Source organism: Somniosus microcephalus, chromosome 9, assembly GCF_052327205.1.
Source record: "Somniosus microcephalus isolate GS21.2 chromosome 9, FLI_Smic_1.0, whole genome shotgun sequence".
Classification (NCBI taxonomy): Eukaryota; Metazoa; Chordata; class Chondrichthyes; order Squaliformes; family Somniosidae; genus Somniosus; species Somniosus microcephalus.
In genome coordinates this window covers 55,783,039-55,808,874 of record NC_140995.1, presented here as the reverse complement: position 1 = coordinate 55,808,874, position 25,836 = coordinate 55,783,039, and positions in this window count along the sequence as shown.

Below are 25,836 nucleotides of genomic sequence, written 5' to 3'. Positions count from 1 at the left end.
CTGTGGAATTCGCTACCACAGATGGCAGTAGAGGCCAATTCATTAAATATATTCAAGAAGGAGTTGGATACATTTCTTAAGGCTAAAGGGATCAAGGGATATGGGGAGAAAGCAGGGACAGGGTACTGAATTTGGATGATCAGCCATGACTTCATTCAATGGTGGAGCAGGCTCGAGGGGCCGAATGGCCTACTCCTGCTCCTATCTTCTATGTTTCTGTACATCCACAGCATGGGCCATAGATCCACAGCATGGGCCATAGATCCACACCCATGGGCATAAATACATGCCCATGGTGCATTGATCCAGACCCATAGTGCATAGATACACCCCCACGGGCCATAGATATATGCCCATGGTGCATAGATCCACAGTCAAGGGCCATAGATACATGCCCATGGTGCATCGATCCAGACCCATGGTGCATTGGCCTAGACCCATGGTGCATAGATCCATAGCCATGTGCCATAGATACATGCCCATGGTGCATATATCCAGACCCATGGTGCATTGGCCTAGACCCATGGTGCATAGATCCTCAGCTATGGGCCATAGATATATGTCCATGGTGCATAGATCCACAGCCATGGGCCATAGAAACATGCCCATGGTGCATAGATCTACAGCCATGGGCCATAGATACATGCCCATGGTGCATAGATCCACAGCTATGGGCCATAGATACATGCCCATGGTGCATAGATCCACAGCCATGGGCCATAGAAACATGCCCATGGTGCATAGATCTACAGCCATGGGCCATAGATACATGCCCATGGTGCATAGATCCACAGCTGTGGGCCATAGATACATGCTCATGGTGCATAGATCCACAGCTGTGGGCCATAGATACATGCCCATGGTGCATAGATCCACAGCCATGGGCCATAGATACATGTCCATGGTGCATAGATCCACAGCTATGGGCCATAGATACATGCCCATGGTGCATAGGTCCACAGCCATGGGCCATAGATATATGTCCATGGTGCATAGATCCACAGCTATGGGCCATAGATACATGCCCATGGTGCATTGATCCACAGCTATGGGCCATAGATACATGCCCATGGTAAATAGATCCACAGCTGTGGGCCATAGATACATGCCCATGGTGCATAGATCCACAGCTGTGGGCCATAGATATATGCCCATGGTGCATAGGTCCACAGCTGTGGGCCATAGATACATGCCCATGGTGCATAGATCCACAGCCATGGGCCATAGATATATGTCCATGGTGCATAGATCCACAGCTATGGGCCATAGATACATGCCCATGGTGCATAGATCCACAGCCATGGGCCATAGATATATGTCCATGGTGCATAGATCCACAGCTATGGGCCATAGATATATGTCCATGGTGCATAGATCCACAGCTATGGGCCATAGATACATGCCCATGGTGCATAGATCCACAGCTATGGGCCATAGATATATGTCCATGGTGCATAGATCCACAGCTGTGGGCCATAGATACATGCCCATGGTGCATAGATCCACAGCTATGGGCCATAGATATATGTCCATGGTGCATAGATCCACAGCTATGGGCCATAGATACATGTCCATGGTGCATAGATCCACAGCTATGGGCCATAGATATATGCCCATGGTGCATAGATCCACAGCTATGGGCCATAGATACATGCCCATGGTGCATAGATCCACAGCTGTGGGCCATAGATACATGCCCATGGTGCATAGATCCACAGCTGTGGGCCATAGATACATGTCCATGGTGCATAGATCCACAGCTATGGGCCATAGATACATGCCCATGGTGCATAGATCCACAGCTATGGGCCATAGATACATGTCCATGGTGCATAGATCCACAGCTATGGGCCATAGATATATGCCCATGGTGCATAGATCCACAGCTATGGGCCATAGATATATGTCCATGGTGCATAGATCCACAGCTATGGGCCATAGATACATGTCCATGGTGCATAGATCCACAGCTATGGGCCATAGATACATGTCCATGGTGCATAGATCCACAGCTATGGGCCATAGATATATGTCCATGGTGCATAGATCCACAGCTATGGGCCATAGATATATGCCCATGGTGCATAGATCCACAGCTATGGGCCATAGATATATGCCCATGGTGCATAGATCCACAGCTATGGGCCATAGATACATGTCCATGGTGCATAGATCCACAGCTATGGGCCATAGATATATGCCCATGGTGCATAGATCCACAGCTATGGGCCATAGATATATGTCCATGGTGCATAGATCCACAGCTATGGGCCATAGATACATGTCCATGGTGCATAGATCCACAGCTATGGGCCATAGATATATGCCCATGGTGCATAGATCCACAGCTATGGGCCATAGATATATGTCCATGGTGCATAGATCCACAGCTATGGGCCATAGATACATGTCCATGGTGCATAGATCCACAGCTATGGGCCATAGATATATGCCCATGGTGCATAGATCCACAGCTATGGGCCATAGATACATGCCCATGGTGCATAGATCCACAGCTGTGGGCCATAGATACATGCCCATGGTGCATAGATCCACAGCTATGGGCCATAGATATATGTCCATGGTGCATAGATCCACAGCTGTGGACCATAGATACATGCCCATGGTGCATAGATCCACAGCTATGGGCCATAGATACATGTCCATGGTGCATAGATCCACAGCTGTGGACCATAGATACATGCCCATGGTGCATAGATCCACAGCTATGGGCCATAGATACATGTCCATGGTGCATAGATCCACAGCTGTGGACCATAGATACATGCCCATGGTGCATAGATCCACAGCTATGGGCCATAGATACATGCCCATGGTGCATAGATCCACAGCTGTGGGCCATAGATACATGTCCATGGTGCATAGATCCACAGCTGTGGGCCATAGATATATGTCCATGGTGCATAGATCCACAGCTGTGGGCCATAGATATATGCCCCTGGTGCATAGATACACAGCTATGGGCCATAGATACATGTCCATGGTGCATAGATCCACAGCTATGGGCCATAGATATATGTCCATGGTGCATAGATCCACAGCTGTGGACCATAGATACATGCCCATGGTGCATAGATCCACAGCTATGGGCCATAGATACATGTCCATGGTGCATAGATCCACAGCCATGGGCCATAGATATATCTCCATGGTGCATAGATCCACAGCTGTGGACCATAGATATATGCCCATGGTACATAGATCCACAGCCATGGGCCATAGATATATCTCCATGGTGCATAGATCCACAGCTATGGGCCATAGATATATGTCCATGGTGCATAGATCCACAGCTGTGGGCCATAGATAAATGCCCATGGTGCATTAATCCTGACCCATGGCGCATTTGTCAGTTCTAATCTCTGTAGAGCTTTCTGTAGGAGACAATGAGCCAAGTGAGAGGAGGCTGCCAGTGGGATAGTCAGAGGGTGAGTCAGCCCAGGATACTCTCGTCTACCTCCTTGTTCAACAGCAATAACTGGCAGAAAGTTGGGTACAAGTAATCTGCCCGCTTTCTCGGTTGAGGACTGGTAACAGGTGTGAGGGGTCCTAGGAGAGGAACTGATGGACGATGCAATAATAAATCCCAAATGGGACAATGTTGTACTATTGCACTCCCAGCGCTATTTACACTGTGAAATACTTTGAGACTGGTTCTCACATTCGGCTGTCACTCGGGCTCTTTATGGAAATAGAATTCTACTAATTCTCCTTTGTAAATGAGACTGTACGGATCTTACACATACACTGGGATTGGCGGAAACCCTAGAAAGAAATACAGACTTGCATTTATATAGCACCTTTCACGACCACCGGACGACCCAAAGTGCTTTACAGCCAATGAAGTACTTTTTGAAGTATAGTCACTGTTGTAATGTAGGAAACACGGCAGCCAATTTGCACACTGCAAGCTCCCAATAACAGCAATGTGAGAATGACCAGATAGTCTGTTTTTTTAGCGATGTTGATTGAGGGATAAATAATGACCAGGACACTGGGGAGAACTCCCCTGCACTTCTTTGAACTAGTGCAATGGGATCTTTTATATCCACCTGAGAAAGCAGACGGGGCCTCGGTTTAACATCTCATCCGAAAGACAGCACCTCTGACAGTGCAGCACTCCACTGGAGTGTCAGCCTAGCTTTATGTGCTCAAGTCTCTTGAACCCACAACCTTCTGACTCAGAGGTGAGGGTGCTACCAACTGAGCCACAGCTGACACTAAACTAACCAGACACAGTTTAAGCTACAACCAAAGCTACCTTAAGTTACCCTCCCCTACTTGGGTCTTGAGTGAGGGGGCTGTCCGGTGGAGGTACTACATCACCTGCACAATGCGTCTAACCGAGTTTCAGGTCAAACATGCGGGAAGTTTGCTGTGCTGATATGAATCTCCTGCCTCACGTCCGAGACAGAACTGATGGGAAGAGTGAGTTTTCCCTCTGAAATGAGATTGGACGTAGCACTGTCCCATCCTACTCTTTACATTGATTCAGTGGCTGTGGTTCTGCTGCAGATTTTCAACAAGTGTGAATTTATGACACAACATGAGTCTCTGGCATACTTTGTTCTCAGATATAACACATATTTATGAAATCCTTCCATTAAAAAGAGAAACCGTATAAAACACTGTCCACAAATGCCCATGACTGTAACGTGACTTTTGCACCACTCACCTAGGCATTGTTACACACACAGAGTCTGCACTAGCATTTCTTTGCCCGATTTGAAAGCTGCAATGACTTCAGCTGGTGAGAAGCAGGCACATTTGTGTGTGAACGGTGCTGCCACCTGCTGGCAAACTGGAATTGAGGCTCTTTCTGACTTCGAAAACAGGTGACAGCAAACAATCTCGCACACTGACGTTTTCATTCAAGAGTTTCTATCCTCTTGCTGACCCTGTGCAATGTGCTGATGCTGCAGGGCATAATATGCTGGACACTGCTACTACAGGCGGTAGTCTGCAATGTTCTAGATACTGCACCTTCTGCTCTCAAAAGATAAGCACGACAAGCCCTTCAAATATTATTAATAACAGGATGCTGAGATTACTAGGTGTGGTTTTAAGGTTTATTTACAAGTAGAGCCACCCCTGCACAACCGAAGAGTTCTTAAATCTTAAAATTAGAACCTGGCCATTTAGGAGTGAAATCAGGAAACACTTCTTCACACAAAGGGCTGTGGAAATCTGGAACTCTCTCCCCCAAAAGGCTGTGGATGCTGGGGATCAAGACATATGGAGCTAAGGCGGGTAAATACAGACCAGCCATGATCTAATTAAATGGAGGAGCAGGCTCGAGGAGCTGAATTGCCTGCTCCTGTTCCTAATGTTCTCAGCTCTTCTCAGAAAGCAAACAGGCTGAACCCTAATGTGTCAGTTCATAAATGTGCTGACCAGTGTGGGATTTAAGCTTACGGACCAGGAAGGTGTCAGGTTCATAGAAACATAGAAACATAGAAGATAGGAGCAGGAGTAGGCCATTTGGCCCCTCGAGCCTGTTTAATGAGATCATGGCTGATCATCCAATTTCAGTACCCTGTCCGTGCCTTCTCCCCATATCCCTTGATCCCTTTAGCCTTAAGAAATATATCTAACTCCTTCTTGAATATATTTAATGAATTGGCCTCAACTGCCTTCTGTGGTAGAGAATTCCACAGGTTCACCACTCTCTGGGTGAAGAAATTCCTCCTCATCTCAGTACTAAATGGCTTACCCCTTATCCTTAGACTGTGACCTCTGGTTCTGGACTCCCCCGCCATCGGGAACATCCTTCCAGCATTTAGTCTGTCTAGTCCTGTTAGAATTTTATAAGTTTCAATGAGATCCCCTCTCACTCTTCTAAATAAGTTCAGTCCCTAAACTATGCTGATTTGGTTGATCTCAGTCACGACACTAGCAGTGCCCACACTATGGCCTCAGTGCCCTTGGGTAAGAGAGAGGGACGAAATCAGCCAGGGTATCTACTTGTGTTCACTATCCAGTGACTTGTGTTAGAAAGCGTGCTATAGGAAGGCAGGATTGGATGCGCACTGCTGAATAGCTCGCCATTATTGTTAAGTCTGTGTGTTCTAGTTGTAATTGCTAACACAGACTACAAGATTAAAGTTCAACAGGTCTTTACTGGTTGGAGGTCAGGACTATACTAAATACAATATTACTACACAGTGCTTATATACCGGTGGTCACCACCGGTATTACGTATACAGCAGCCAGAGAAAGTAGTACATCCCTTAAGGTGGAACAGGCTTAAGTTCTCTTAAGGTGGAACAGGTTACATACACCACAATCCTCCCTTTTTAGCTTAACAGTCATATCCCCATTTAACATAACATAATATATATAACTTCAGGTATAAACAGTTCAAAGGTTCAGTCTCTCAAGAGGCCTTCTGATTCGGTTTGGATAACGCCTTTCAGTGGTCTCTGATTCCTGTTGCTGAGGTGACTCCTCTAGTTGGTCTCCCATGCATTGGGTGTTATCATCATCAGGTACATTCCCTGCCGAGGTAGATGCTTCAGGTTCATTAACGTCTTCCACAGTTGTCTCTGTCGCAACCATAGGTTCGACCCTTGCTCTCGATTCTACCAGTTGATCCGCATGACGCCTTATCACATTGTTACCAATATCTACTGTGTACATCAGAGGTCCTTGTCTGGCCCGAATTGTTCCGGACTGCCATTTTTCGTTTCCATAGCCCCTTGCCAACACTGGTTGTCCTACGTCGAAACTTCGAGTGGTCTTGTTATTAATATGCCGGAACTGTTTGTTTTCCACTTCCCTCCGCACATTTGGTTTTAACAAGTCCAACCTGGACCGCAACCTCCTGTTATAAAACATCATGGCAGGACTTTGGTTAGTCACTGCATGAGCGGCGTTTCGATATGCCATTAGGAAATTGTCCACCTTGTGCTGTAGCGGAATCTGATCATCGTTCATGGCCTTTATTGCCTTTTTGAATGTTTGGACAAACCTCTCGGCCAACCCGTTTGTCGCCGGATGATATGGGGCAGAGGTATAATGTTTCACTCCATTCTTCTTTAAGAATTTTTGGAATTCTTCCGACACGAACTGTGGTCCGTTGTCCGAACAGATCTGTTCTGGCAATCCGTTCCTTGCGAATATTGTTCTTAACACCGCAATTGTCTTTTCTGAAGTAGTGGTATTCATCTTGATCACTTCTGGCCATTTGGAATGTGCGTCCACCGCAATTAGGAACATGGAGTCCATGAATGGACCAGCAAAGTCAATATGTATGCGTTGCCATGGGGCTGAAGGCCATTCCCATGGGTGTAGTGGTGCGATCGGAGGTGCATTTTGCACTTTTTGGCACCCAGCACAGCTTTTCGTCAACTCCTCTATCTGTTGGTCAATACCCGGCCACCATACATAAGCCCTAGCAAGACTTTTCATCTTAACCCCCCCCAGATGACCTTCATGCAGTTCTTTTAGAACTCTTTCCCTTAACTTGGGAGGAATAATCACTCTTGTCCCGTACATCAAAGTACCATGGCAGACGGACAGCTGGTCTCGCCTTGCCGAGAATGCCGGTAACAGAGGATCACCACGTGTTGGCCATCCTTTCACTGTCACCTCGTAGACTCTGGACAGTGTCGGGTCGTTCCTGGTTTCTCTTTCAATACTTGCATTGGTGACTGGTAAACACTCGATGATGGTCGAGTGAAATAACTCAACAGGGTCAACTTTCGTCGTTTCTTCTTCTTCAGGTAGTGGCAGGCGCGACAGCCCATCAGCATTGCCATGCTGCTTCGTACCTTTGAATTCTATTTGATATTGATGTGCCCCTAGGAAAAGGGACCATCTCTGGAGACGCTGTGCTGTCATCACTGAAACACCCTTCTTAGGGTTAAAAATGGATACCAACGGCTGATGGTCTGTCAGAAGTGTGAATTTTTGGCCCTGCAGGTAATGATTAAACTTCTTCACTCCCCATACAAGGCTGAGAGCCTCCCTATCGATCTGCGCATAGTTGCGCTCAGCGGAGGTCAATGATCTGGATGCAAACGCGACTGGCCTTTCCGTGCCATTTGGCAACTTGTGTGAGAGTACTGCCCCAATACCAGATGGAGAAGCATCACAAGCCAACCGAATAGGCAGTGTCGGGTTGAAGTGAGCCAACACTTCCTCTGAGGTGATCAATTCATTGCTTTTGCGAAATGCCTTCTTACAGTTTTCGCTCCATTTCCATGGTACCCCCTTCTGTAAAAGAGCGTTTAGCGGGTGCAGTACTGTGGATAGATTTGGTAGAAATTTATGGTAATAGTTAATCAATCCTAGAAACGACCTCAACTGAGAGACATTATCCGGAGCGGGAGCCTTTACAACTGCCTCTATCTTGTCAGGAGACTTATGAAGCCCCTCCCGGCCAATGACATGACCACAGTACAAGATCCGCTTCTGGAAGAATTCACATTTCTGCCGATTAACTCTAAGTCCATACTCTTTCAGTCTGTTGAGCACCAGTTCCAAGTTTGCGAGGTGTTCTTCATCACCATCACCTGTAATCAGAATATCGTCCAGGTAACATTGTGTGCCTAGAATTCCCTGTAATACCTGCTCCATGGCCCTCTGCCAAATTGCTGGAGCCGATGCCACTCCAAAAACCAGCCTATTGTACCGGTACAAACCTCGATGCGTGTTGATCGTGAGGTATTGGCGTGACTCTTCTTCAACCTCCATCTGCAAGTACGCCTGCGCCAGGTCTATCTTGGTGAAGTGTTTCCCGCCAGACAACGAAGCAAAAATATCCTCAATCCACGGAAGCGGATACTGCACCGTGTGAAGCATCGGATTAACGGTGATTTTGAAATCTCCACAGATGCGAACCTTCCCTGGTTCTCCTGGCTTGTTGCTCAAAGGACGTTTCATAACGGGAACAATGGGCGTAGCCCACTCACTCCAATCTACCTTAGACAGTACACCTGAACGTTCTAGCGCTTCCAGTTCCGCTTCTACAGTAGGTCATATTGCATAGGGTACCGGTCTGACTTAAAAAAAATTTGGGTGTGCATGTTCATCAATCTTGATGTTTGCCGTAATTCCTCTCAGTGTTCCCAGTCCCTGCTGGAACACCTCTTTAGCATCATCCAATATTTTGGACAATCATTTAGATTTGACATCTGTTTCCCCGGAATCTACCGTTAGTGCCTTCAAGGAGTGCCAGTCCATATTCATTTTCCTAATCCACTCCCGTCCCAGTAGTGGTGGACCTCCTTCAGGTAGCACATATAAGTCCATTACTTGGCTTTCTTCGCCCTTGTGGACCACTTTTACCTCTATCTTTCCAATGGGGTACACTCTTTGCCCCGTGTATGTTTTCAATATAATCTCCGTATCCCGTAGGGGAATATGTTGGAATAACCTTTTGTAATCTTTCTTATTCATGACCGTCAATGCCGATCCAGTGTCCAATTCCATCTTTACTTGGACTCCTGCTATCTGAAGGGTGACCCAAATTGTCTGGAGATCTGCATCCTTACCAACGTTGTATACTCTTAAGCTACCCAGTTCATTACTGCTAGCGTCTGAATCTGACTTCTGTTCGGTTGAACTGTTCTTTGTCACCTTGTGTACCTTTATGTATTTTCCTTGCGGTGACTTTTTGTTGCTGGTCTTCTTTCCTGACCGGCATACTTTAGCTATGTGGCCAAGCCTGCCACACGTTCTGCATTCTTGGTTTTTAAACCAACACTGGTTCTGATCGTACGTTGTCTTTCCACAACGATAACATTTTACAGTACTCAAACCCAATTTATTTGTACTGAGTTCCGGTGACCGTAGCTGCATTACTGCCGTGCCTCTCGCTGCGGCTTCGTGTGCTGCTGCCATAGTGACCGCTTTCTCAAGCGTCAGCTCATTCTCCTCGAGCAGTCGCTTTTGTGTATCTTCTTTTAATAACCCACACACAAATTTATCTCGTAGCGCCTCTGTCAGTCTCGTTCCAAACTGACAGTACTTTGCTAGCTTACGCAATTCCATTAAATATTCAGCATTGCTTTCATCCTTCAGCTGCCTTCTGCTGTAAAATTTAAATCATTCCGCTAGCATCAGTGGCGTGGGGTTTAGATGATTTTTTAGGACAGTAACAATCTCCTCAAACGTCTTATCCACCGGTTCATCTGGTGATAAAAGGTGTTTCAATTGCCCGTATGTCTTCGCACCCATTAAGTTTAATAATGTTAGTGCTTTCTCTTCATCTGGGATTTTATTTGCTTTACAATAATTTTGTATGTGTTCTACATACATGGCCCAATCTTCGATGTCGCTATCAAAGGTATTAATGTTCCCATGTTTAGGCATCGTTGCAATTTAATTTATTTTTATTTTTATCCAAGATGGCGGCTTCCCGCTCTTGTCTTCGTCCTCCGCCTACAAAATGGCGGTTTTCCCGCGCTTGGCGGTCTTCACCCGTCCCCCGACGCTGTCTCCGCTTCACCGCGGCTCTTGCGCCTTCAGTTGCCCCAGACGCTGCGCCTTTTTAGCCCGAATGCGGCCCGGCCCTTATCACCAGCCGCGATCGATGTCCCCGCGCTGCGCCTTTCGGCCCGAATGCGGCCCGGCCCTTATCTCCGGTCGCGATCGATCTTACCGCCCTTATTCCTCCGTCTTCCCTCCCCGTCTGTACAGCCAACGCGGCCGACTTTCTGGTTGCGTTGCTGCCCGGTTTACCCACCACCGAGGTAGAAAGAAGATAGCTGACAGCCGCTGATGGAGGCTTCGAGTTCAGGATGTCTTCTGCACTCTGGTTTCTCGATGTCTGGCGCGCGACATGTCTTCCAGCAGGGCGATGAGGGTGGAAGCCTCTCTTCGACGTCCGTTCTGTGGACGAAGCCGCCGTGGATATAAACTGCCGCAGGGTAAGAATCGGACTCGTCGCCACTGTTAAGTCTGTGTGTTCTAGTTGTAATTACTAACACAGACTACAAGATTAAAGTTCAACAGGTCTTTACTGGTTGGAGGTCAGGACTATACTAAATACAATATTACTACACAGTGCTTATATACCGGTGGTCACCACCGGTATTACGTATACAGCAGCCAGAGAAAGTAGTACATCTCTTAAGGTGGAACAGGCTTAAGTTCTCTTAAGGTGGAACAGGTTACATACACCACAATTATGCAGTGTTGGCACCAGGGCAGACCAGAACCAAAATGTTCTGAGCATTTCATTCTTATGACCCTGACAATATGAGCTGGGTAGAAACAGTGGCTTTTTGACTCGTTCCTACTCTCATTTTTATGTAAATCGGATTGCATGCGGAACAAAAATCTTGGCAAGGGCATCATTCCTTTAAATCCCACTTACACATGGACTGATTTGTATATGGGGCGCTGTTAATGCTTACTGTGCCTATCTACACAGGTTGTTGCAAAATCGTAAATGCATTTCGAAGAAGGTATTTATGAATTTCCTACACCTCTACATAAAACATAGAATCATAGAATGATACAGCACAGAAGGAGGCCATTCAGCCCATCATGCCTGTGCCAGCTCTTTGAAAGAGCTCTCCACTTAGTCCCACTCCCCTGCTCTTTCCCCATAGTCCTGAAAATGTTCCCTTTTCACGTAATTCCAATTCCCTTTTGAAGGTTATTATTGAATCTGCTTCCACCTTCCTTTCAGGCAATACATTCCAGATCACAACTCGTCGCGCTTAAAAAATTCTCCTCATCTCCCCACTGGTTCTTTTGCCAATTACCCTAAATCTGTGTCCTCTGGTTACCGACCCTCCTGCCGGTGGAAACGATTTCTCCCGATGTACTTTATCAAAACCCCTTATAATTCTGAACACCTCTATCAAATCTCCCTTTAACCTTCTCTGCTCTAAAGAGAAGTCTCAGCTTCTATCATTTCTCCACATAACAGGGTGATCTAATTGAGGTGTTTAAGATGATTAAAGGAGTTGATCGGGTAGATAAAGAGAAACTATTTCCTCTGGTGGGGGAGTCCAGAACCAGGGTCATAACCTTAAAATTAGAGCCAGGCCATTCAGGGTGATGTCAGGAAACACTTCTTCACACAAAGGGTAGTGGAAATCTGGAACTCTCTCCCCAGAAAGCTGTTGAGGCTGGGGTCAATTGAAAATTTCAAAACTGAGATTGATAGATTTTTGTTAGGCAAAGGGATCAAGGGTTGCGGAACCAAGGCGTGGTGGATGGAGTTGAGATACGGATCAGCCGGGATATAATTGAATGGCGGAACAGGCTCGAGGGCTCAACGGCCTCCTCTGTTCCTATGAGATAAACCAAACATATTGCCTGATGTACTTCCCTCATGTGACTATGTTTACAGTACCCCCGTAGGTGTATTTTACACCCCCAGTCTGTGTCTGTGGGAAAGTGGGGGGCTGGGAATATGACAGAGCGTGCTCCCACTCAATTCCTGTCCTAGCCCGCCCCAGTTCTACCTCCAAACCGGTCAGGGGTGGGCAGGAGATTCCAGTCTCCCACCTTTCACTTGAAATACTTTGCAGGCATTCCCAGGTAACTTATTCCACTTATTCTTTTTTCCATTTCCACCTCACAGTCAACATTTCTTTACAGGGGTCAAAAAAACGGTTCATTGTTTTTCTGGCACATCTCCAACAGCTTTAAAAACCAGTTTCTTTTTAACTACTACAGTAATTTGTGTCCAAATCACCGTGGCTTGCTGGAGTGTAGGTTAGTCGATGTTTGGAGAAGGATCTTAGTTAGTAATTAAGCTGATTGTTGGAAAGCAATATTCGGTGTGTTAGAGCTGGGGTCTGGGTGCAGGGGATTTGCATTGCTCACAGCTCTTCACAGTTGAAATTCATTACTAAACCAGATTAATAAAAGGAGACTTACCAAGGCTCAATGAAAGGGATAGGAAATAAAAAATGCTTTTGCTGCTATGGATTTTTTTTGTGTTGTGCACTAATGCAGATTAAGACCTTGATTGTTCTTGCACCTCTAGCAGAAATATTTTGCATAGTAAACTGTAATTGGAAAATGTTAACTCTTTGTGGCAATCACCAGTAGCTTGAGCATCACTGTTAGACTGTACTGTGCTGCTGAATGTGCCGCATTTGTTGGAGCCCGTAGTGACCAGGACTTTCATGTTGAACTAGGCCTGATCTTTGGCCACTGTGTACCTACACCAAGTATGGTAGCACAGTGATTATGTTACAGGGCTAGTAACCTAGAACATGTCACATCCCACCGTAGGAATTTGAGCTTCAATGCAAAAAAATTTGGAAATAAAAATCAGTTCTCAGTAAAAATTGACCATGAAGCTGTTGGATTGTTGTAAAAAAAACAACTGGTTCACTAATGTCTTTTAGGGAAGTAAACCTGCCATCCTTACCTGGTCTGACCTGTATGTGACTCCATCCCCGCACCATCTTTGTTGACTCTTTACTGCCCTAGCTAGCCACCCACTCAGTTGTATCAAACCGCTAGGAAGAATAACAAGAATTTTAAAAAATCACGGACTGCAGCATTTCAAGGAGAAGGCTCACCACCACCTGCTCAGGTCAACTAGGGATGGGCAATAAATGAGGCCTTGCTAGTGAAGCATGTATCCTGGGAATGAATTTAAAAAATACTGGAGATGGTAAGAAAGAAAGAAATTGCACTTAGAAAGTACCTTGTCCTCAGGAAGTCCCAAAGTGCTTCACAGCCTCTGAATGACGTTTGAAGTGTAGTCACTGTTGTTATGTGGGCAAATATGGCAGCCAATTTGTGCTCAGCAAGGAGATGAGATTTTCTAAATGGTGAGACGCTCGGAACTGTAGAGGAGCAGAGAGATTTAGAGGTCCATGTACAGAAATCACGAAATTCTAGTGGGCAGATACAAAAATAATTAAAAAGGCAAATGGAATGTTGGCCTTTTTCTCAGGAGAGTTGGAATACAAAGGGGTGGACGTTATGTTACAGCTGTATAGAGCTCTGGTGAGACACCATCTGGAGCACTGCGTCCAGTTCTGGGCACCACACCTCAGGAAGGATATACTGGCCTTGGAGGGGGAGCAGCGCAGATTCACCAGAATGGTACTGGGGTTAAAAGGGTTAAATTATGAGGACAGGTTGCATAGCCTAGGCTTGTATTCCCTCGAGTATAGAAGATGTGATCCAATTGAGGTGTTTAAGATGATTAAAGGGTTCGCTAGGGTAGATAGAGAGAAACGATTTCCTCGAGTGGGGGAGTCCAGAATGAGGGGACATAACCTTAAAATTAGAGCTAGGCTGTTCAAGGGTGATGTCAGGAAGCACTTCACACAAAGGGTAATGGAAATCTGTAACTCTCTCCCCCTAAAAAACTGTTGAGGCTAGGGGTCAATTGAAAATTAAAAACTGAAATTGATAGATTTTTGTTAGGCAAGGGTATTAAAGGTTACGGAACTAAGACAGGTAGATGGAATTAAGATACAGATCAGCCATGATCTAAATGAATAGTGGAACAGGCTCGACGGGTTGATTGACCCACTCCTGTTCCTATGATGACCAGTTAATGTGTTTTGGTGGTGGTTCAGTATTAAATGTTGGCCAGCACAATATTAAATTGTGTTTGAGTCCAAATCAACCAGTTTACAAATGGAGTCTTTAACTATATATATATTCTTATTCATTCACGGGATGTGGGCAAAGTCAGCATTTATTGCCCATCCCTAATTGCCCTTGAGAGGCGGGTGGTGAGCCGCCTTCTTGAACCGCTGCAGTCCGTGTGGTGAAGGTACTCCCACAGTGCTGTTAGAGAGGGAGTTTCAGGATTTTGACCCAGTGACAATGAAGGAACGGCAATATATTTCCAAGTCAGGATGGTGTGTGACTTGGAGGAGAACTTGGAGGTGATGGTGTTCCCAATCGCCTGTTGCCCTTGTCCTTCTAGCTGGTAGAGGTCACGGGTTTGGGAGGTACTATCGAAGAAGTCTTGGCAAGTTGCTGCAGTGCATCTTGTAGATGGTACACACTGCAGCCACGGTGCGCTAGTGGTGGAGGGAGTGAATGTTAAGGGGTGGAAGAGGTGCCAATCAAGTGGGCTGCTTTGTCCTGGATGGTGTTGAGCTTCTTGAGTGTTGTTGCACCTACACTCACTAGGCAAGTGGAGAGTATTCCATCGCATTCCTGACTTGTACCTTGTAGATGGTGGAAAGGCTCTGGGGAGTCAGGAGGTGAGTCACTCAATGCAGAATTCCCAGCTTCTGACCTGCTCTTGTAGCCACAGCATTTATGTGGCTGCTCCAGTTAAGTTTCTGGTCAATGGTGACCCCCCAGGATATTGATGGTGGGGGATTCAGCGATGGTAATGCCGTTGAATATCAAAGGGAGGTGGTTAGACGCTCTCTTTTTGGAGATAGTCATTGCCTGGCACTTGTGTGGCACGAATGTTACTTGCCACTCATCAGTCCAAGCCTGAATGCTGTCCAGGTCTTGCTGCATACGGGCATGGGCTGTTTCATTTTCTGAGGAATTGCGAATAGAACTGAACACTGTGCAATCATCAGCGAACATCCCCATTTCTGATCAAAGATGGAGAGAAGTTCATTGATGAAGCAGCTGAAGATGGTTGGGCCTAGGACAATGCCATGAGGAACTCCTGCAGCGATGTCCTGGGGCTGAGATGATTGGCCTCCAACAACCACAACCATCTTCCTTTGTACAAGGTATGACTCCAGCCAGTGGAGGGTTTTCCCCTGATTCCTATTGACGTCAGTTTCACTAGGGCTCCTTGATGCCATACTCGGTCAAATGCTGCCTTGATGTCAAGGGCAATCACTCTCACCTCACCTCTGGAATTCACCTTTTGTCCATGTTTGGATCAAGGCTGAAATTAGATCTGGAGCCAAGTGGTCCTGGCAGAACCCAAAATGAGCATCAGTGAGCAGGTTATTGGTGAGTAAGTGCCACTTGATAGGACTGCTTCCATCACTTTGCTGATGATTGAGAGCCGGCTGATGGGGCCGTAATTGGCTGGATTGGATTTCTCCTGCTTTTTCTGGACAGGACATACCTGGGCAGTTTTCCACTTTTTTGGGTAGATGCCAGTGTTGTAGCTGTACTGAAACAGCTTTGCTAGAGGCACGACTAGTTCTGGAGCACTAGTCTTCAGCACGACAGCCGGGATGTTGTTGGGGCCCACAGCCTTTGCTGTATCCAGTGCGCACAGCCGTTTCTTGATATCACGTGGAGTGAATCGAATTCGCTGAAGACTGGCTTCTGTGAGGAGGCAAGATGAATCAATTACTTGGCACTTCTGGATGAAGATGTTTGCGAACGCTTCAGCCTTGTCTTTTGCACTCACGTGCTGGGCTCCGCCATCATTGAGGATGGGGATACTCATGGAACCTCCTCCTCCCATTAGTTGTTTAATTGTCCACTACAATTCACGACTGAATGTGGTGGTATCAGTGCTTTGATCTGCTCCCTTATATAAGGTACTTGTCTCTGTCTGAATTGCTATGGGAATTTTCTGCTGCTTTTCCTCTGGTTAGAGCTATCATATTTGGGCATTGTCGGTTGCCATGGTATCTTGCTTCCTGCCACATATTATGAATAACAGCATTACAGAGGACTGCATTCTTGCTTAAAGGCGACTTGTGTTACTTAAATTTGAGTTAGTGTGTTCCGGGCTGCTCTACAATTGCTGCCCTGGGATATTCATCTCGTGGAGCTGCTTCCCATGGCAGGTTTGTGCAATGGGATGAGGCCGCTTGTGCTCTAAACGTAGCCCCTGTTTACACTACAGGGTGGAATCGGAGTGCTTGAACAGCTGGAACTTTGCAATCTTGCACTTGTACAATTGCTCAAAAGTTGCATTTATGACTTTAAGTTGTTGGACACTAGAGGGTCGATATTTACGCAGAGGTGAGATCTGAGCCGAGGGGCGCGATAGCGGTCGCGAAACGTGGAAGTTCATGGGACGCGTGGGAATGTCCGATTTCAACAGGGATACCACGTTATCATTTTACTTGCGGGTTTCTTGTCTCCAAAGCACGTGAGCGGGCGTGATGCGCACCCACATGACATGATTTCACCTGACTACTTTAAGGGCCAATGCAAAGATGGAATTTGGAGGAGTTGGGAGCATTTAAAGAGAGAGTAAAAAATTCACAGGTGGAGTCAGGCTGGTCAAAGGCTGCGCCCCGCGTCAATGATGCGTCACTTGATGTAAGGATGCTGTAAGGAGCAGGAACGAGGTACTCTTCCCAAGCAATGGCATGAAGAGACCTGATTCTGTGAGCACAAAGACATGGTTAGAAGTGGCTGAGTGGGTCAGCAGTAGGAGTTTTGTGCCCCGTACCTGGATCCAGTGCAGGAAGCGGTTCCGTGACCTAACCAGGTCAGGAAAGGTGAGCATAGTTGCAGATTCACCTACATCCTGTAGTACCCCCGCTCTGTCTTAAGCGTATTCTATCACATCACTCCTCACACCCACAAGTTTCAACAACACCCATCGTTTATTTTCTTTGCACTTCCTCACCTCCCCCTTTCCCCATCCACCACTGCCACCCACCCCAATCCTTATGCAATGTGATCCCACCTCAGTCAGCTCCCCGATTCTCAGCACACACCCTCAAATGGCACTGTCAACAAGTCCTCAAATGCTGCCAGTGGCACTCGGGATGCATCTGCCTGATAGTCACCCTCACTGAATGCACTACATCCATTGGATACACACATGCCTCACAGACACTCATAGGTCTGTTGTGCCACCTTGCAAAAGAGAGCCCAAAATACAAGGGAGAAGGGGCGGTCCGGAGATGGGCTGCCACAGATAGTGCAGCTGACATCATCAGAGGAAGAGGCCATGGAGATCAGTGTCATACCTTCATCCCTGACCATCGGAGATGGAGAGAATGGGACTTCGCAGCTGCCTGGTGACAGAATTAACTATCCGTGACCCACATCTCAAATAAGACTCAGTCATGTTGACTTGATTTTAGCACCGAGTGAAATATGATCATCTTAATTATGCTAAGTAGCAACATTTTTACATTGCCAGTATTATATCTTCTCCCTCCTTCAGGACCTTCATGCAAAGAACAGCAATCCGTGAACTTTCCCGACGACGATTCCTCAGAGGAGCTGATTCTTTCTGAGCGTGCACCATCACATGACCCATGCTTACCAGGTACCAGCGCAGATATGAGCACTTCGGTGGGTCCTGTGAGACAGATAGTTGGGTTTTCACCTGCTGACTCACAGTTCACAAGTGAGCACGAGCAGAGAATCATGGCAGGGACAGCTGTGGAGAGTCTGTGTCAGAGGACGCAACCCTCTTCAAGCTCTACTCAGCTGGATACAACTGCTGAACCCGGGGGGGGGGGGGGGGGGTGGGGGTGAGGGGGGGGGCGGCATCAATGAAAAGGAGAATCATAGAGGATCAGTAGCAAATATGCGAGGTATTGGTAGTCCTTCCAGGCACACTGTCCACAATAGCACAAAGGATGGAGGAGTCCAGCTCAAGCATTTGTGGATTGATGTCACAGACAATTGCGAGAATGTCTTCTTCCATGGATAGACTGGCCTCCTCTGTGGAACTTCAATCACAGCACTCTAATCAGTCCCTGCAGGTCCTGACCATGGTCGTGTAAACTATGGATGCCAACATCTGCCGGCTTATACAGGATGACAGACACCTTAGCCATGGCCTTACAACACATCATTGATCTGCTCCAAGCTGCTCTCTCGTAGAGTGGTAGCAGTGAAGTGTGGCTGGCCCAGGAGAGGAAAGATGGCGAAAGGGGACATGGAAGTGGGAACTCCACTCAAAGCGCTCCCACTTCTCACCCGTCACCCCCTTGCACAGTCAGAGCCCCACATGTTGCTTCATCTCCCAATGGCCAAGTCTGCCTCTGCACAGGTGCAGGTGGAGCAGTCTTTGGCGAGGCCCTCGCCCAACACCCAGAGGTCGTCGGCCAAGAGCATCTCAACGGTCGGAGCAGGGATCAGAGCAGCCTGCCTCTACCTCTGCTCAAACCACAGGGGTTGCACCGCATAGGAGCATTAGGAAAAGTAAGAGAAAAGCTTTGTAGTTCACCAAAGGTATGCACATGGGTGTTTATGAAAATGTGTTATTAAGTTTCCTTTATTTATTTATACACATAAAATGTATTAATTTGCAGCACTTTGCTGTGTTCACCATTCTTGCCTGCAGAGTGGCAACTCGGGTTTTTAGTTGCTTGGTGATGAATGTAAAGACATGAATTGACGAGGACCAATTGGTGTATGTGCAATGAGTGGATGGTTGGTTACAGGCCTGCTTTGTGTCAGTGGGGTTGGGGTGGGGGAGGGGCCAAGGAATGTGATAGTTATTTTGGTCCAGTGTGAGTCACTAACTGAACCTTTGAGCTATTAGGGCATCCCTGGCATCCTGAGCAGCAATGTGATCGGCTGACCTGGTGTTGGGTGTCCCATATTCATCTTCCTCCTGTTTCTCCTCCTCCTCATCATCATCGGAATCCTCATCAGATGAAGAGTGCTGAGCAGCTTGTTCCTCCTGCACCTCTAGTTCTCGATGCTGTGTTGTGTTGTGCAGAATGCAGCAGACCACTATTATCCTAGAGACCCTTGCTGGCGAATACTGAAGGGCACCTCCAGACCGGTCCAGGCACCTGAAGCGCATGTGAGCATGTCGATGGCTTGCTCGATGACACATCTGGTTGTCCTCTGTCTGTCATTGTTACACTCTTGGTGCTCATTGGTGGGGGTCCTCAGAGGTGCCATCAGCCAGGTTTGAAGGGGGTATTCTTCGTCGTCTAGTAGCCACCCTTAAGGCTGTTCCCAGGTATGAACAGGTTGGGGATGTTGGACTGATGCGGTAGGAAAGCATCATGGCAGCTCCTAGGGAATCTGGCTCAGACCTGCATGAACCTTTTCTTGTGGTTGCACACCAGCTGCGCATTGATGGAATGAAATCTCAATGAAAGAGCCTGATGTAAATATTATAATGAAGGACCCGCCTCTCCAAAGCGGGTTACTTGGATCCCATGATATCCGCCACGGTTAAATCGGAAACAGGTGCATTCGCAGTGGGTTAGGATCCGGTTTCACGAATTTGACGATTTAACCCCCCCCCCCGATCTTCTCCCCCCTGTTGTGGGGGATGGGGGGGGGTTAAAATTCCCCCCCTCACCCCCAGGTCTTTCCTAGTATTCATAGAATTCCTGTACAGGGCAGTAATGTGTGAAGCGCATTGCTGGGCTGTACAGGTTGGTGGAGCTCTCAAGCTGTTGTGGTTACTAAGTGTTGTGGCCTGTGGTATCCAGCAGAACCACAGGCAGCCGTTTACATTTACTTTTGGCAGGGATTTACCTCCTGAGGCTTGCTGGAAATCCACCTTTGGGAGGTGCTGGTGCCACCTTGTTTATATTACAGCCTCTGAAAGGCAGCATTACCTCTACAGCCAGCATTAGACTGTTGACTAGTGGGCCTGAGTTGAAACCCCAGTCTTGATTGACACTTCCACTTCGGTTAATACTGAAGAGCAAGTTTCAACAGAGAGAGAACACTGACTTGGCGGAGGTGGGAGTGATTCCACAACATGTGATGCCATTCCACAACACTCAAACTTCTGGTGGAGACTGACAGTAGATGGAATGCAGTTTGCTTCCCACATATTATCTTACTGACCCTGCTATTAGTAACCATGAAAAGAAACTTTTCTCCATCACATGCGCCATACAAACAATCTTGGCTCAGTGGTGGCACTCTCACCTCTGAGTCAAGGTTGTGAGTTCAAGCTCCTCTTCAGGACTTGAATTTCAAAATTTTCATGACACTTCAATACTGAGAGGGTGCTGTCGCTATCGAGGTCCCGTCTCTCAGATGAGATGTTAAACCCAGGTCCCGTCTGCTCTCTCAGGTGGACGTAAAATATCCCATGGCGCTATTTGAAGAAGAGCAGGGGAGTCCTCCCCGGTGTCCTGGCCAATATTTATCCCTCAACCAACATCACTAAAACAGTTTAGTTGGTCATTGTTATTTGTGGGGCCTTGCTGTGTGCAAATTGGCTGCTGCGTTTACCTATGTTACAACAGTGACTACCCTTCAAAAGTATTTAATTGGCTGTGAAGTGTCCAGATGTTGTGAAAGGTGCGATACACCAACTATCCTAAGATAGAGTCTCAACCAGGTAATGGAACAGCATTACATTAGCTTTCTCAACACAGAGTGGTAGCACGTGCTAACAAATAATACACCAGCTTTCTCAACATGGAAATACAACACATGAACATGAATGAGGAAATCTAATCATTTGTTTAAGTGTTCCTCAGGTTTACTGTACTCGCTCACAGAACTATTTTCCTGGTGGAGGAGATAGAAGGGGACAGCAGTCTAATCCTTCCCTACATCGCTATGCTCTGGATCCCGTTACTGGTCATCTCCCAATTGAAACAGCAGGGGAGTGCTATTAAAACCCATTCCCACTCACACTTGAACTGGCTGGCTGTCTATGGCATGGTTTAACCAGGCTGTGGGTTGGTAGATTTGCAATAGTTGAACGCTCCGTCTCTGGGAGGAGAAGAAGAAAACGTGCCGGACCAATCCTGTCCCAGGAAAGCAGCCCCTTATGTTGGCCAATCAGTGTAGATTGGATTTGGCTCAGTGTGTAGCCCCGGCTGTCTATGCTGTGGAAGGTAGCAAGCCAGCAACAGGGAGGGAGGACGAGGGGGGTGGAAGTGTAATATTGGATAAACAACTCTTTCTTGACAGTAATCAAATGTACTTGTTTTGTCAGCACGCCCATGCAGTTCTCACCTGGAGTTGTGTTGATATATAATTATAGATTGTATTGTGTATATGTGGACATAAGATCGTGCCTCTGAGTGGTCAGTGTTCATTTCTGGATTGTAAGGGGGTGGAACGAGTGGTGAGTGCCAAAGGAGTGGTTTGACCTTATCCAGTGCATTAAATGCCTTTAACTTTCACAAGCTTATTTTTACTAGATTTTTGAGCATTGCATGACATTGAGAACCCAGCCAGCATAGTGATCTCTCCCACTCCTTAGAGGTGACCTGATAGAGATCTTTAATATAATGAAGGGGTTTGATAAGGTAGACGTAGAGAAGATATTTCCACTTGTGCGCGAGACCAGAACTAGGGTCCATAAGTATAAGATAGTCACTAATAAGTCAAATAAGGACTTCAAGAGAAACTTCTTTACTCATAGAATGTTTAGAATGGGGAACTCGCTACCACAAGGAATAGTTGAGGCGAATAGTATAGATGCATTTAGGGGGAATATAGAGAAACACATGAGGGAGAAAGGAATGGAAGGATATGCTGATATTGTTAGATGAAGAGGGATGGGAGGAGGCTCGTGTGGAACATAAACACCGGCATGGGCCAGTTGGGCCGAATGGCCTGTTTCTGTGCTGTAGGCTCTATGTAATAACGTTTTGATATTATTAGCTAAACTTGTTCAGAAATGTTCTCATGACAGAGAGTTGATCAAATCCAAAGGCAGATTTGGGTAGGGCGGGGGAGGGGCGGCAGGGGGTGGCCCAGAACAGCGGCCTTATGTCAAGGAAGCAATTGTGTCAACAGATGTCACTCAGTCCTATTTTGTCTCCTCTACCGACTGCTGAGAAACAGGTGCAACTAGAATGACTCATTGTTAACCCTTTGAGAACCTCCTGTACTTTGTAGCTCTCAGCATTCCCAAGTTTTCTGTCGTGACTGATTTTCTTCCCCCCTCACTAACAATTATAGAGTGGAATTAAATAAATGCACGGTGTCCAGAAAAGACAATTTCTTAATTTACAATCATTGTTGTTCCCGTTTTGTTCCCTTCCCTCCCTTCCTCTCTCCAAGGAAATGACTTTCACTGGGACATGAATACACAGGCACATTGTGTGCCTTCCCCATGACTGAGTCTAAACAGTGACGGTCCGCCATATGTTCAATGATACAGAGAGGAGAGTAGTGAATCACAGCCAACCCCGATCTGCTCCTAACCCAATATCCATATATGGAGACTTTCCAACAGAAGTCACTGGATATTGATCAGGAATGAGATGAAATGGGTGTTCAATTAAGAATAAACACTTCCAGCAGGGAATTGTGCTGGGCAAGAGTAAGGGTCAGTGAATCAACACCACAGCATTGCTTCAGATCCCTTTGAGCAGCGTGAGATCAGAGAGTTTACCCTTTATAGTAACATCTTTAAATAAACAAAGAAAATAATTTAATATTGGTGCTGAAATGCTGAACCAGCCTTGAAAGTATTGATGAGACATGGCTTGGGACAGTCATGAGGCACACATTGGTACCAATTTGGTTTGCAGCCATTTGGTCAAGTGAGGCGAGCCTAGACTGCTCTTGAAGCCTTCCCAACAAATACCCACCCACCTCTCTGTAGGGGCCTGGTGTGACTGATAAATGGAGAGGCTTACAACAAAAGGTAGGGGAGGAAATAGAAAGAAGTGCATGTCAGCTAGGGACTGCTGGTCACACTCTTGGCTCTGGGTCAAATATTGTGGGTTTAAATTCCATACCAGGGCGTGAGTGCATAACCTATTATTCAAAGAGCAGGGAGGTCTCCCAATTCCTTGGCCAGCATAACTTCTTCAGCCAGTTCCACCAAAAAAAAAACAGATTAACTCTGAGATATGGCTGGTATGGAAACCCACATACAAGTCACTGCATTGCAAAAAGTAATTTGTTGTATGAAGCACTTTGAAATGTATTGACAGTGTGAATAGATGCTACCTAAAAGCAAATATTTCTTTACCAAAATACAGAATGCACTGTGGAGTGGTACTGAGCCACATTCAATTTTTGGTCGGTGCTGAGCTCGCTGATCTCGGTTGGGGGACAGTGAGGTTGGTGCGGGGGTGAGGAGAGGAGAGAGGAGGTGCAGTTGACTCTTTCATCCTTAGGCGAGGGAGTGAAAGATTCAGCTGGAGTTCCTGTTGTTGATTGCCATGTACTGACTCCAGACGGAAAGTGTGCATGTCTGGACAAAGAGTGAGATTAGGATGGGGCTCGGCTGTGATTTTTCCACAATCACTGTCTTTGTTTACACAGAAAGAGTGTTAGTCGGGGAAGGTGCTGGAGGACGGGCAGTACTAGTCCAATGGATGGCAGAATGAGTCAGCGTTCAGAGGAGAGGATGATTGAGGAGTGCGGTTTGAGAAAAATACATTGATTAAATCGGCAGAGGACGAACTGGCACTATGCAGCACCAGCACCAATTCAACCTTGTGCCGAGAGGAAGCTGACTTCCTGTCTAGTTCTAAAGTCGTATTATGGAAAGATTTAAGTTTAATACGCTCACAATTTCACCTCACAAAGACGGGACTTAATCCTTTCTCTGTAAATGTGAAAATTATGGAAATTCCTGACATTCCCCTCGGAGAAGGGAAGTAGGTGACCACTGCAAGTGCTGTGTGGATGCAAAGCATTTTTCAGCACACAAACCAACACATACTGAATAATTCGCCCTCCTCAGTCAAAGGCCCGATTCCTGCATTCCCAGATAGGCCCCTTGGACAGGATGGGAGTATTTACCAGAAAACTCCCAGAGGGCCTGTTGAATGTTCTATCTATTGTTTCAATGTGCTCACCCTTTCCTGTGCTGCTCCTTGTACAGTATCTGTGCCTGCTCTACATGGCTTTCTCCCAATCTATCGTCCTTTTAACAGCTACTCAGATTACTTCTGGCCAGGCAATTTTGGCCAAAGTACAATGGGCTCCATCAATGCAGCTGGTTTTCCCCCAGTGGTAAGAACTGGGCTAGTAATCTAGAGGCCTAGACTAATGATCCAAAGACGTGAGTTCAAATCCCACCACGGCAACTGGGAAATTTAAATTCAGTTCATTAAATAAATCTGGAATAAAACGCTAGTATCAGTAATGGGAACCATGAAACTATCGGATTGTCGTAAAAACCCATCTGGTTCACTAATGTCATTTAGGGAAGGAAATCTGCCGTCCTTACCTGGTCTGGCTTATATGTGACTCCAGGCTCACAGCAATGTGGTTGACTCTTAATTGCCCTCTGAAATGGCCTAGTGAGCCACTAATGTTGTAACAAATCATTATAAAACACAATAATAAGAATGAAACTGGATGGACCACCTGGCATCGACCTCAGCACCGGCTACAGACACAGCAACAGCACACCCAGCCCAGTCGACCCTGCAAAGTCCTCCTCACCAACATCTGGGGACTTGTGCCAAAATTAGGAGAGCTGTCCCACAGACTAATCAAGCAACAGCCTGACATAGTCATACTCACAGAATCATACCTTTCAGCCAATGTCCCGAACTCCTCCATCACCATCCCTGGGTATGTCCTGTCCCACCGGCAGGACAGACACAGACCCAGACCCACTAGGGGTGGCGGCACAGTGGTATACAGTCGGGAAGGAGTGGCCCTGGGAGTCTCAACATTGACTCCGGACTCCATGAAGTCTCATGGCTTCAGGTCAAGCATCGGCAAGGAAACCTCCTGCTGATTACCACCTACCGCCCTCCCTCAGCTGATCAATCAGTACTCCTCCATGTTGAACACCACTTGGAAGAATCACTGAGAGTAGCAAGGACACAGAATGTACTCTGGGTGGGGGACTTCAATGTCCATCACCAAGAGTGGCTCGGTAGCAGGACTACTGACCGAGCTGGCCGAGTCCTGAAGGACATAGCTGCTAGACTGGGCCTGTGACAGGTGGTGAGAGAACCAACATGAGGGAAAAACCTCCTTGACCTAGCCCTCACCAATCTACCTGTCGCAGGTACATATGTCCATGACAGTATTGGTAGCAGTGACCACCGCACAGTCATTGTGGAGACGAAGTCCCGTCTTCACACTGAGGACACCCTCCAGCATGTT